The sequence below is a fragment of the Anser anser genome (genome assembly GCF_964211835.1).
Source record: "Anser anser genome assembly, chromosome: 2".
In the NCBI taxonomy this organism is placed as follows: Eukaryota; Metazoa; Chordata; class Aves; order Anseriformes; family Anatidae; genus Anser; species Anser anser.
Genome location: NC_139721.1, coordinates 67,123,905 through 67,136,222, shown reverse-complemented (window position 1 = coordinate 67,136,222; position 12,318 = coordinate 67,123,905). Strand labels below are relative to the sequence as shown.

Below are 12,318 nucleotides of genomic sequence, written 5' to 3'. Positions count from 1 at the left end.
AGAAAAAAAGCTGGATTTCTCAGCATTTTCGGTGCATGGCAAGTGTAATTTCCTTGATATCATCAGACAGCTAAACCTTTAGGAAACCCTATTCCAAAGGGAAGCAAATGAACACATTTTCGAAATTCAGGATCACATAAACGGTAAACGTTTTGGAACTCATTTCTAAGCAAATACATTTGGGGTGCTTGTGCCCGCAGGCTTCCTTAAGTCAAGACATATACAATGAGCAGTCTTGGATACCTGCCCTGGCAGACCGTGCCAGTCTTCTCTGGCAGTCCTGACAGTGGAGATTTCAGTTAATTGTGTACTGATTCACATTGCTTTCTATTTTTCCTGTTCTGACAGACGGAAACAGATACCAAAGAAGAGTCCAGATCTTTTTACATGTTGATACATCTCACTCATCATGTTCTCCATACTTCATCCAAAGTGAAGAGCTGTTCTGCAAACATCAGTTCAGGAAATCTTTTATACTAGAAAGAAACTAAAATCAAGTACACACAAGAAGAGAATGCCAATAAGATATATGCTCTGTTCGTGATCTAGGAAAAAGTTATAAGACCAAGATGTAGATCTGCAATTCCTCACAGGACAGTTTATTCACACTGAGCTGAAGGAAAGTTAGGTTAGTGCTGTGGGTGTTTTAGTTGGACATGACCTTTAGTTTTCCCCCTAAATGAAAAAATGAGTATAAGCTTCTCTGCAGGGAGTCTTGAAATGCAGTGCTTGGGAGAAGCCTGAATGTAGCTTTTACACAGGGACCATTTTAGTAGCATGGATCAAAGACCTGCCATGTGTAAACAAAGGCAGCCAGAGCTCTACTACTGATGGGTACTAAAAGATGAAGTAGGATGAACGGAGCCTGAAATACAAAACACTTTCCAGTGTATTACTTGGATTCTTGACACTGATTTTTTGATTTCTTCTTTCATTCTGACCCTAAATGAAGCATTGCTAGAGCTTGTCAGACTTTACCACATAGGGCAAGAAAAATAGTATCAGCATGATAAAGATTGTTTTTGGATGGGTTCTGTTAAAAAACACCAGACAAATACAAAGTCTTTGGAAATCAAGAAATCAGGAATAACTCATATAGAAAAAAAGAGAGTTAAGATTTAAAAAGACTATTTTTTTTCACAATGACTTCTTGAGAAGATGAGGCTCATGTGCGATTGCTATAATTTGCCTGCCTTCCTTCAGTAAATATTTTTACCCACTGAGAAACAAATAGATATCTCAGAGATACAATGGTCAGACAAGTTTCATGAAAATCAGTCACTGAATACAGGGAAAAACACAAAGGAAGGCCCTGCTCAAGGAAAGGCTGAAGCCTGAGTTCAGCATTGTTTGTTCTTTTTTTAGCTAGCAGGCAACTGGGGTGCACATTCTGGCCGCATAGCCAGCACACACAGTTTGGCACCAACCACAGCACATTACTACTTCTTTTACAGCTGGTGTTTACTGTAAGGCAGAGGGATTTGGGGTTTCAGTACAGGGTCTGAGGAGTTGTGGGAGAGAATTAGGGACATTCAAGGGAGTTGCGTGGAACAAAAATCTGTGGAAATAGTTTTACTACATCTGTTATTTGAGGAACAACTTACCAAATATGTATGCAAAAGCTGTAGAGGGGATTTTATGGCAATAGTAGTATGATAACAATTAAAACCCCTAAACTATTTTCCCAGTGTGATGGGGGGAGAAAGGCTTCTTTTTTTTTTCCTGCTCTGAAAAAAGTAACATTATTTCAATAACTGGATACTGAAGATTAAAAAGGGGTGTTTTAACTACTTAGGAGAAGTATACACTCCTAAAAGCATGTTATATAAATGCTGTTAATTTCACTTTAAAACTCCAAGGGAAGGTGGAAGTATATTTGAATTTCAGGGTGGTGCTATCCGTGATTTGAATTTTAATAACGCTCCTTTGAAGCTCTCAGGAATTGTTTTGTCATTAGGGATGAGAAATTCAGAAATAAGGGAGTGGCTGACAAATATTTTGTTCACAAACAATGCTCTCTAATAGTGACAGTAGTAATCATGTTAAATGTTTCAAAGCCAGAGACTCAAGAGAAATGTCTAACATGGGAGGGCTTTTCAGTCTGTGAACCAAGCAGAGGAAGGAGCAACCAAGAAAGACTAGAATCCGTATATCAAAGGGGGCAAAACCTGGCTGGAGAGATCTTGGTTGTTTAATCAACTGACATTAAATTTTCAAAAACAGCCTAAATAATAGGAATGGAGATAAGAGAGGACACACAGCTTGTAGTTGTTCTCTTCTAATCTGAATGCTGCACCAGCTGTGTGAATATGAATAGTACTACAGTAATGAATTCATGCATAATATTTCCATTGTTGCAAAAACTGTGCTCAGAAATGATGATCAAGATTAAGCTTTTAAAAAATGAAAATTGAAACTGAAAACCTCAGTTGGAGACTAGTGTGGATTTTTATTTTACTTGTTTGTTTTCATGTCTGGTTTGAAGGAGAACTGAGAGTTCTCCACAAGCAAATTTAAATACTGGTTTATTTATTTAAAATTTAAATACTGGTTTTAATTCTTCAATTTTTTTTTTTTTGGGGGGGGGTCTTTTCCTTGGTATCAAAACTTAGAATTGAAAACTTTGTCTTGAAGTCGTAAAAAAACAAAACAAAACAAAGCAACTTTCAATTAAAGAAAAGAGTTAAAATGAAGTATCTCCGATATTTTGCCTTCTTTCTTATTTATTTTTTTAACAGAGCTAGTCAATATTATGACTACAAGTCATGAACATTTCAGTTTTTACCAAACAGCACTTTTCAACCGTTAATACACTTAGGGATATTTGGACACTTTGGTAAACCATAACACAGCATTGCCCTGTCAGATTAAACCATTACTCTTAGAATATGATTATGTTTCTAAAACTTTGTCTATCTATAACCAGATGTCTTATGATTTATATCTCTTCACAAAACTATTTGCAGTTGGAGATAAATGGAATGCTAATGTTCCATATGTGGCTAATGTAAAAATAAATAATGCAGCTAAGGGAACAGAAACTTACGCAGATTCTGTAATACATGTAATTACTGAAGAAACACACTGTTTCATGAAAAAAAAAAAGAAAAAAATAAAAAAGAAAATTTTAATTAGGTAAAACTCATGTTGTACTGAAGAACTGCAGTCAAGGGGGGGAAAAGATTTTTGGAAGCATGCATAAAATACAAGGCTGGATATTTGGTGTTATTAATTACAGCAGAAAGAAATGATCTTTTACTAATAGACATAAGTTAATTTAACAATGGAATACTGGAGACTGACCACAGCATACCATGTGTTAGGGCCGTTATGTGTCATTACATCAAAAAATATCAAGTGTTATCTTGGCATATCAGTGTGGTTAAGTATAAACTAAAGTAAGCAATTAAAAACAAAAATCCTGCATGTAAAATTATAGAAAAATATTTTGAGATGCTTTTTTTATGCTAAATGCTCTTAGAAGAATTCCTTTAAAAGAACATTGGGAGAACAGTAGTTTGCCCAATAAAAGCAAAGCCAGGCCCTGTACCAGTTACGTGAGTGATGATTACTGATGTGTTCACCAGTTACTGTGAGTGATGATATACGGACATTGACCTTTCAATTTGAAACAGATAATTACTCAAAAACAGAAAATCCATGTATATCCTTTAAATCCTTTAAATCAGTAGGAATGGTTAAAAAAATATTTGAAAATTACCTTATTTTCATGAACAAGTATTCAAAACAGATTGCAAAGTATTTTTTATGGACAAGGGTATATATATACACATACCTCAGTCTGAAAGCCACCAAAAAATGCAAAAAGTGTCCTTGCTGTACTCTAAGAAAAAAATGGGTCTGTTTTTTTTAAATATATTTGACAGCTGCTGTTCATATCTTACAGTTAATCTTTATTTTGATATTAAATATATATATATATGATTTTGAACAGATGCAATGTAGTAGTAAAAAAGGAAAACATATTTTAAATTTCATAGACCCGTGGTGTGATTAATTGAGTAAAACAGACCACCTGTACGCTGAACTTTGAAAAATGTTGAATCTATTTTTTTGCCTCGATGTAAGGTTGCATGGATGATTAAGTGAAGAAAGTTGCTTTTTATACTCATTTTCTCTTGAACATTGTTATTGCTTGGAAGTTTCAAAATGTGGATCTTAAATATTGTATTTAATATTTTTTATTAGTCTTTTCAGATGATTCATGCAATCCAAAACTAATTTAACTCATTAAAAATGCTTAACAAAATTAATCCCTGAAAGATAAACATACTAAATAGCAAACTAAATGAAAAAAAAAAACAAACAAAAAACATTAGTTTCATCCTCCTTATTTTTTTCCCTTAGCTGATTAACTTTGCATTTGTTTGAAAGAAAAGGAAAAAAAAAATGTGTTTCTTCTGAGTATCCTATATAGGTCATTAAGACCACAACCTGAAAATTAGGGGAAAGATCAAAAAAGAATACAATTAGATGAGATAGTGTGAGTCAGTAAGTCCAGTTTTTCAGGTGGCAAAGACCCCATATTCCCTGAGAAAAAGACTGAGAGTTGTCTGCCACCTTTTCATTTGAGTGGCAAAACATCTACCCTATATCCAACATCAACTCAACACGATGTCCTATGAGACAAGAGGCTGCACGTATGAATCAGATCTTGCATCTGGAGGTAGAAGTACTCTTCCCTGAGTTGCAGGACGTAACAGCACATGCCCATATTGCAGATATTTGATAAGGTAATAGCTGTCAGGAAAGCAGGAGGGATCAGGCTGCAGTCTTACAAAATAATTCTGGCAGGCAACATGCAGCTCACAGATCACGGACACGCCACCCCTGTTGAAAACCAATGAAAATTAGAATACTGTCTATAGCAACTTCTAAATGGATGAACAGTACAGGTGAAGCCACAACACCAGCCACAACTGCCACTCCAACTATCCTTAGAAAAGCAGATATGAAAAGTAACTGTTAGGCAGGTAAAGGTCAACATTGGCAAATTTGGATCTTCAAAGTTGTCCCAAGGTATTCTCAAGTCAACATTAGTTAAACTTTGCCTCAATATTACTTCAATAATTGTGATCTGGTGGAAGAAGGGACGGGCAACTCAGGGAAAGGACAAGGAAGTTACCAGCGTATACAGAGAAAAAATCAGGAAGTCTAAAGCCCAGCGTGAGCTCAACCTGGCCACTATGGTTAAGGATAACAAAAATGTTTTTATAAATATATTAACTGCAAAAGGTGGGACAAAGAGAATCTCCATCCTTTACTGGACGCAGGGGGGAACATGACTACTGAGAATAAGGAAAAGACTGAGGTTCTTAATGCCTTTTTTACATCTGTCTTTAATCTGTCAGACCACTTATTCTTGGAGTACTCAGCCTCCCGACCTGGAAGTCTGGGATGAGGAGCAGAAGTGACCCCCTACAGTTCAGGTGGAAACAGTGAGAGACCTGCTGCTCCACCTGGACTCAGGGTAAACCTTAATGCTCTCTTAAAGGAGAAAGGTGGGGACTGGGCTCTTCTCCCAAGCACCACATCATAAGACCTGAGGAAATGGCCTTAAGTTGTGCCAGAGCAGGTTTAGGTTGGACATTAGGAAAATTTTCTTCACTGAAAGAGTTGTGAAGTATTGGAACAGGCTGGCCAGGGAACTAGTTGAGTTATCATCCCTAGAGGTCTTCAAAAAACCTCCATCTGTAGATGTAGAGCTTAGTGACATGGTTTAACGGTCAGTTGGCATTGCTAGGTTAAAGGTTGATGACCTTAGAGGTCTTTTCCAACCTAAATGATTCTATGAATCGTAAGTCCAGGTTTTAAGGAGCTGGTATCTGCCCTTCTGTTGCTCATAAAGCTGTATTGTTTTTTATCATGACCAATTTTTGACACTTACTTATGGGCATCTATTTGCTGGTACATCGAAGTAAAATAATTAAAACTTGTCCAGTACAGGGAGAGACAATGGACTATCCTCAGGATTTTCAGAGTTTGTCTACCGATCTACCTTATGTAAATCTGGCAAGGGGCTGAAAGGGTGACCTTGACCTGACTCTATCATAGTTTCCGCCTGATATGTGTAAGAGTGATTCCAGCTCTGAACAGACTTTCTAAAGCAGACTTAATTATTTGTGTCGGGAAGAAGGAGTTCACTGGCCAAAACTCTTGAGGAATTCGCTGGCCAAAAAAATGAGAAAATACACAAGGCAATCAAAGTATCTGACATTGTCATCAAGTGCTTGCTTTTTGTCGTTTGCAGGCTTTATAGAACTGGAGATGGAAAGTCCAGAAGCCTTCAAAAGAAAGTCCTACCACTTCTCAGAAGTGGATTTGAGTTTTTCTATTCCGCTGTAAGATGTTGTTTTTTACACATTTATACAATGGTATATTAAAGAGGAAGAAAATATATATGGCTACTTTTGCTGTTCATGAAGGGTACAGTGACAAACTGTGGCCTAATCAGAGGTTCACAGACATCTGAGACCAGATGCATGTTTCACCTTCACAGCTATTTCTCAGTGCCTTGGTCACTCAAGCAAACAGCTCTGGCACTGCCTTTTTGGCAATGAGGAACTAAATCAGCATCATTCACCTTGGAACAGCCGCAAGCTCCTTGAATCTTTTTTCATTTTTATTTTTTTCCTTTGAAATTAAGTTAATAGGTCCACCGGCAATAGGACAGGCTGTGACCAATAGCATTCCTTCTCTGTACTTTCTGCTATGATACGGTCAGTGCTGGGAACGAGGTGACCTTGCAAGATGTCTGTTTGGTCCTACTCCCACACTGTAGTCATAGCACAGTATTGTGATACCTGTCCTACACAGACTTCTTCAAACCTAGTATTTCCAAGGTTGCTGTTTCAGTTGATTTTACAGCTCACCTCTGCTGAAGGGTGCAACTCACATTCCCCCTTTGCATCTCCCTTGCTCTCTTATACAAGCTTCTGCATCATAACTTATGCCAATGCTTATCAGATTTATTAACTGATTTGGTGCATTAAATTCCAGAAAACAAACTCAACAACAACAACAAAATTAGTGGGTTTTTTTGTTTGTTTGTTTTCCTCCCTTTTAGTGCTGACTTAATCAGCACACAAGAATGCACAGTGAGCACAAGCCTACAGACAGGTGGCAGCACAATAGTAGAGTGAGAAGAAGATGGAGAGAAAGAAGGACAAGGAAAAGAAAGGACAGAAAAAGAGGAAGATTAAAGAAAAAGTTTGCCATTAAAAAGGCAGAAATTAATTAGAACTACCCTTTTGCACCTTACCTAGGTGTACAGCTCATGGTCAAAGTTGAAATCGATTACTTGGAGCAGTCCTAAACCTGTTTCAGGAAGAAATATGATTTGTTTTTCTGCCAAAAAAAAAAGTTTGGGAAATGGAAATAGGCCTCTTGGATAAACCCTAAATAATTGTTCATGCATCTGGCATAGGCAAGGCCTTCCCCCAGCTTGTTCTTTCAAAGCCTACTTGAATTATTACTCCAGTTGCCTGTTATCCCTCTCCCATCCACATGGATCGTGAAAGCACAGACAGGACATGGATGGGACCAACTTCCAACCAAGTGAAGGTCAGGAATGGCTACACTAGAAATAGTTCTGCTCTGCAAGGAAGAAAGCACTGTGGTGCAGATGAACCTTAATTTTCTGGGTCTGCATGTTGGGAGAATAAGCTTTATCTTCTGCTGTTTTTACCTCTTTCCATGGAGGCATGCTGGCATTTCCAAAGATATTTGGAAGCCCAGTGTGGAGTGAAAATACATGGTGGAGGCTCCACAGACTGGCTTGGTAGAACAAGTCTTGTGGGACCTGTTGATAGATTCCCTGAGCCATGGCAGCTTAGAGCCTGATGGAAAGGTTGAATACACCTGCCTAACGTATGGGAGGGTCTCAGAAATGCTTTTTGAGTAAATAAATGGCTATTGAAACTTGCAGTGAGGGTATCATGGGGAAATACTGTGACAGGTTGCATATTATCTGTAGATCCAGTGAGATAAACCTTGTCTTTCCTTCCAGCTATCTTTCTCTAAATGTTTGTAGTTTTCTTGTTGTCTATTACATGACCAATTCCATAAAAATGTTTAAAGAGTTCAACAACTGCATATGATATAAACATTGGGTGGTATTACAGAGCAAATGTCTTGAAAACAAGACGGAGAAAAGGAGAGAAGTAGATGGGGAATTGAAACTGTTGAAAAAACCTCTGTATCCAGAAATGAGTGTAAACAACTAAGATACAAGAAAGTGATTTCTTCACAAAAGCAGGAAAAAAAAAAAGTGTATGTGGTAATTATGTCTTCTGACAATGAGTTTTAGTTCTCAGTAACATAAAAACAGATTAGTTACCAAACTACACCGCTGAAATCAGAAGCTGATAATTTACAGAGATGTGGTTTACAGGAAACTGTAACAAGGCAGATAAATTTTTGAAGGATGCATCAGCTACCAAATAGGCAACTGTTAATTGCTTACTTCCATTAAATCCCTAATTTGAGACCAGATCTTAAAAGACTTCAAAAAGACAAAAATAAGAAGTGGACTATGAGGGAAATTCAGTTTAGACTTTCCTGCTTTTATCAGTTCTCCTAAATGTATAGACCAGATTACTAAATTTGGTGAAAGGATGGTGAAAACAAAGAAAGCATGGTGCAGGCCTTCAAGTTGAATATAGGGACAAAGTGCTTGTTACAAGGAATTTTCAAAATATAAATAGAATGACTTTGCAAAACTCACAAAAATGCTCACAGAATATACCTACAAATTTTGGATGTAGCCAGTGTCCATTACTTGCAAGAAATAAATTATTTTTGAAAAGCACTCAAAACAATGATAAAATATACCCATTGAGAAATAAAGCCTATGTATTCTTAACAAAGGACATGACACCAATAATGTTCTGCACAGAAACTAAATTGTCCAGAACAAACAGGATTTCATCTACTGTAGAAAAAGAAGAAACAACATTGACGAAGAGGACTTGTTTATGGGAACTGTTCAAGAGAAACCTTGTCCATTGACTGGAATACTACATTAAACAGAAATGAAACATGTATTAAATATAAATTGGACATGGGTGCACAAAAGAATTTGAGACCTAAGACTGTAGCAAATGGTTTGAAGAGAAAAAATCTAGTGAAATAGAACACAGACAGCAAAGCTTATCTCTCATTCTGTGAAGATAATTCCTAATGTGGGTATACGTGAACTCTATATAAAGATAAAACAAAAAAAATCTTGACAGGTTAATTACTGGAATTATGTTATAAACAAGATATCTATATTGAAATGAAAACATAACAGACTGCAAGTTCCAGTGAAAGAATTAATACTGTAGAACAATGAAACATAAAAATGGAAGGAAGAAAAAAATAGAAAAAGAAAACAGATGTGTAGAAGTATAATGAGTATCCAAATACCATAAAGAAAATTATAATTGAAATATTATGGATGCTGTTAATAATGTGGGCGTTTTAAAACAAATAGATAACAGAAAGAAATGTATGAAATGAAATAAAGAATGCACACAGGACTCTAGTGACATGCATATAAATACTCATTGATGATTTCATCATGTAGGGAAAATGTATACATTGATTATTGAAATTGTCTAGAGTAGGCACAGAGGTTAAGATTGCGAAATCTTTAATCAAATATGCAAAATTAATATTTTCTATGTATTTACTATTATAGTGGCACATAATGAACCACAATGTAATTACCACAGGCATTTTTTTTAAAAAAGATTACGGGCAATCGCATAACAATAATATTATGGAAAACAATACTACAGTTGTGAGGGAGGAAAAAAAAAAAGAAGTTACAACATCACAGACCAGATGAAGAGGAAATACCCACATGAAGGGAAAATATCCAAGATGAAATTCGATACAGTGGACAACTTAGAAATAATTTAGCCCTATTCTGAAGATGTTCAGCAAGACAAAAGCCTCCAGTTAACCTTCTAGAACTATGCTAATCCATACTGTCAGATCTGGGGTGCTGACCCCCTGCCCCCCCCCCCCCCCCCCAAAAAAAAAGAAAAAAAGGCTACTGAGAGTCATCCTGAGTCAACCTTCTTCACAGAGACAACACACATTTAACGTCTTCTTAGATAACACCAATCTCTTTCACCTGTACCAGTCAAGTAATAATGTACTTATATTTTCCAAGTTTAAAGGTCTCACCTCACATGACATCTGTAATTGACTTTAGACTGTGAATCCAACTTCTGCCCTCTCCCTCCCATGAAACATAGTTCTGAACAGCCATAGACACTCATGTCCAAGACAGCTAGCACTCAATTCAGAAAACAAAAGGGTCCTCCTTCACATGTTGCAAGCAATATATGAGAGATATACCCACTGTTTATCATCAACCCTTCCATTCCTGACTAAATTCATAGAGAAACTACGGAGGGGGGGAGGAGAAAAAAAACTAATAATAATAATAATAAAAAATCTGCAAGGTCACTTGTGTGAAGCAGAGACTATATATTTAAGACAATGCAGACTTAGATCATTGTGCTGAGTAGAAGCAGCTTTAATGGTTTGTTACATGATTGCTGCCTGTTAGTGCATAGGTGCAAGATATCCACTCTCATCATCTGGAGTAATTGGCTTCACCAGCAGGGAATAATGGGGCCTTTCCCCACAAAGGTGTTAGAGGCAAGCTGAGTGAATTAGAAGGATTTATGTCCTTCCTGGCAGGACATGCCCAAAATAGTTATGGGAAATCACTCCTCTATGACGCAGCCCCTCATTTATCAATACCACATATTATTTTTTTTTCCACGTCTATTTGCTACCTACTTGCAGCAGCAAGAAATGCTCAGATAGCACAGGTTTCCAGAGGAGGTAATATTCACACAATACAAACTTTGCCTTCCCTTACAATGTCTACGATGGCCTAGTGTTTGGAAAAAAATGACTCATGAGTGAAGAGCAGCTTATTGACACTGAACCTAAATGAAATGCAGGTGATGTTGATAGTCAGGGAAAAGTTACTTGAAGAACTGGCATCTACTACACAATTTCCTTTGGCTGAACACATACCTTCACTCTTCACCAGTTCAGTCTGCAATCTTGTCCATACTGAGCTACATGTTTTCATAGCTCTAATGGTAATTTCAAAGAAATTATAGGTACTTGTTCATAAAATTGTAAACAATGGAATGGCTTTCTTAGAAACACAGACTAGCATAAATACCACCATTTTTCATCCCCAATGCAAGGTGCATTTCCCTTAAATTTTATGGGAGATGGCAAGTACCAAGGCATGAGTATCTTTCTAAAACAAACTGAAACAAATAAAAATGCAGTCAAAAGAAAACATTGCACACCATATGCCATTTCTCCTTGAAGCTATATGACAAGAGGAACAAACTAGACATGATAAATGTTAATCATATACTAGAAAGTGCTCAGTATAATGACAGTAGTTGAAAAGTCTTTCTAGACAAGCAATACAGCAGCTCAGAAGTCCACTGAAATATGTATGCCATTCCTAGGCAAACAATATGGAAAAGAAAAAGTAGCAAATATACTTTTTTTTGCATTCAAGAGCAATGATTCTATTATCTTAAATTAAACTATATTTACTGAAAGAAAGCAGCACAGAAAAAAGTAGTAAGAATTCCTAAGTATATATAGTTGTATAATATTCACCTTATTCTTTTTCTCTGACAAAGAATAGCCAACTATATCCTAGCTTTGACATATATTATTTCTATTAATATAATAAAAATAGCTATCATGTTTTACTCTCTTTTTCATGTATTCCCTACAATGCACCACTGGTGGGCAGCAACCAAGTGAAGTGTGGGTGAGAGGGATTGCAAGATGAAAATGAAACTTTAACAACCGGTACAAAAAACTTGCCAAAACCACAGAGATTATTTTGTAGGGTAAAGAGGCTCTTGGTCTCAGATGTTGTGCTTCAAAAATTCATCATATTGTTTTCTAAAAGTCAAGCTGGCCAGTGAAGTAAATCAAAAATTGATATCACAAACATCAGAAAAAAGATACTACAGCAATAAGGTTCAGAGTAAAATAGCAGTGATTTTATTCACCTCAGATGGCACATTACATTCCATTTTCAAATTTTGACCAAAAAAATGTAGGTGTAATGCATTGGCAGGAAATTATTGCAACTGTGATCTGAACTTGCTAAGTTTCAAAAATTTAGAGGGGCAGGAGAAATTAGAAAAGGAAAAATATTTTAAGGTGATATGAATTCAAGGAAAAATATTGGTTTGAATAGAAAGCTGGAAAAATTGGTTAGAGACAAACTGCTCTGGCATGCCAGGC

General features: G+C 36.5%; 1 long non-coding RNA gene across 1 annotated transcript; it reads right to left on the bottom strand.

Annotated features, from left to right (window-relative positions):
- Nucleotides 1–3,859: 3,859 nt before the first annotated feature.
- LOC310893829 lies at nt 3,860–11,341 on the bottom strand. The gene is made up of 2 exons (XR_014579340.1): nt 10,198–11,341; nt 3,860–4,851 (listed from the first exon to the last, which is right to left on the bottom strand). It is a non-coding gene; the product is annotated as an uncharacterized lncRNA (long non-coding RNA).
- Nucleotides 11,342–12,318: the final 977 nt, after the last annotated feature.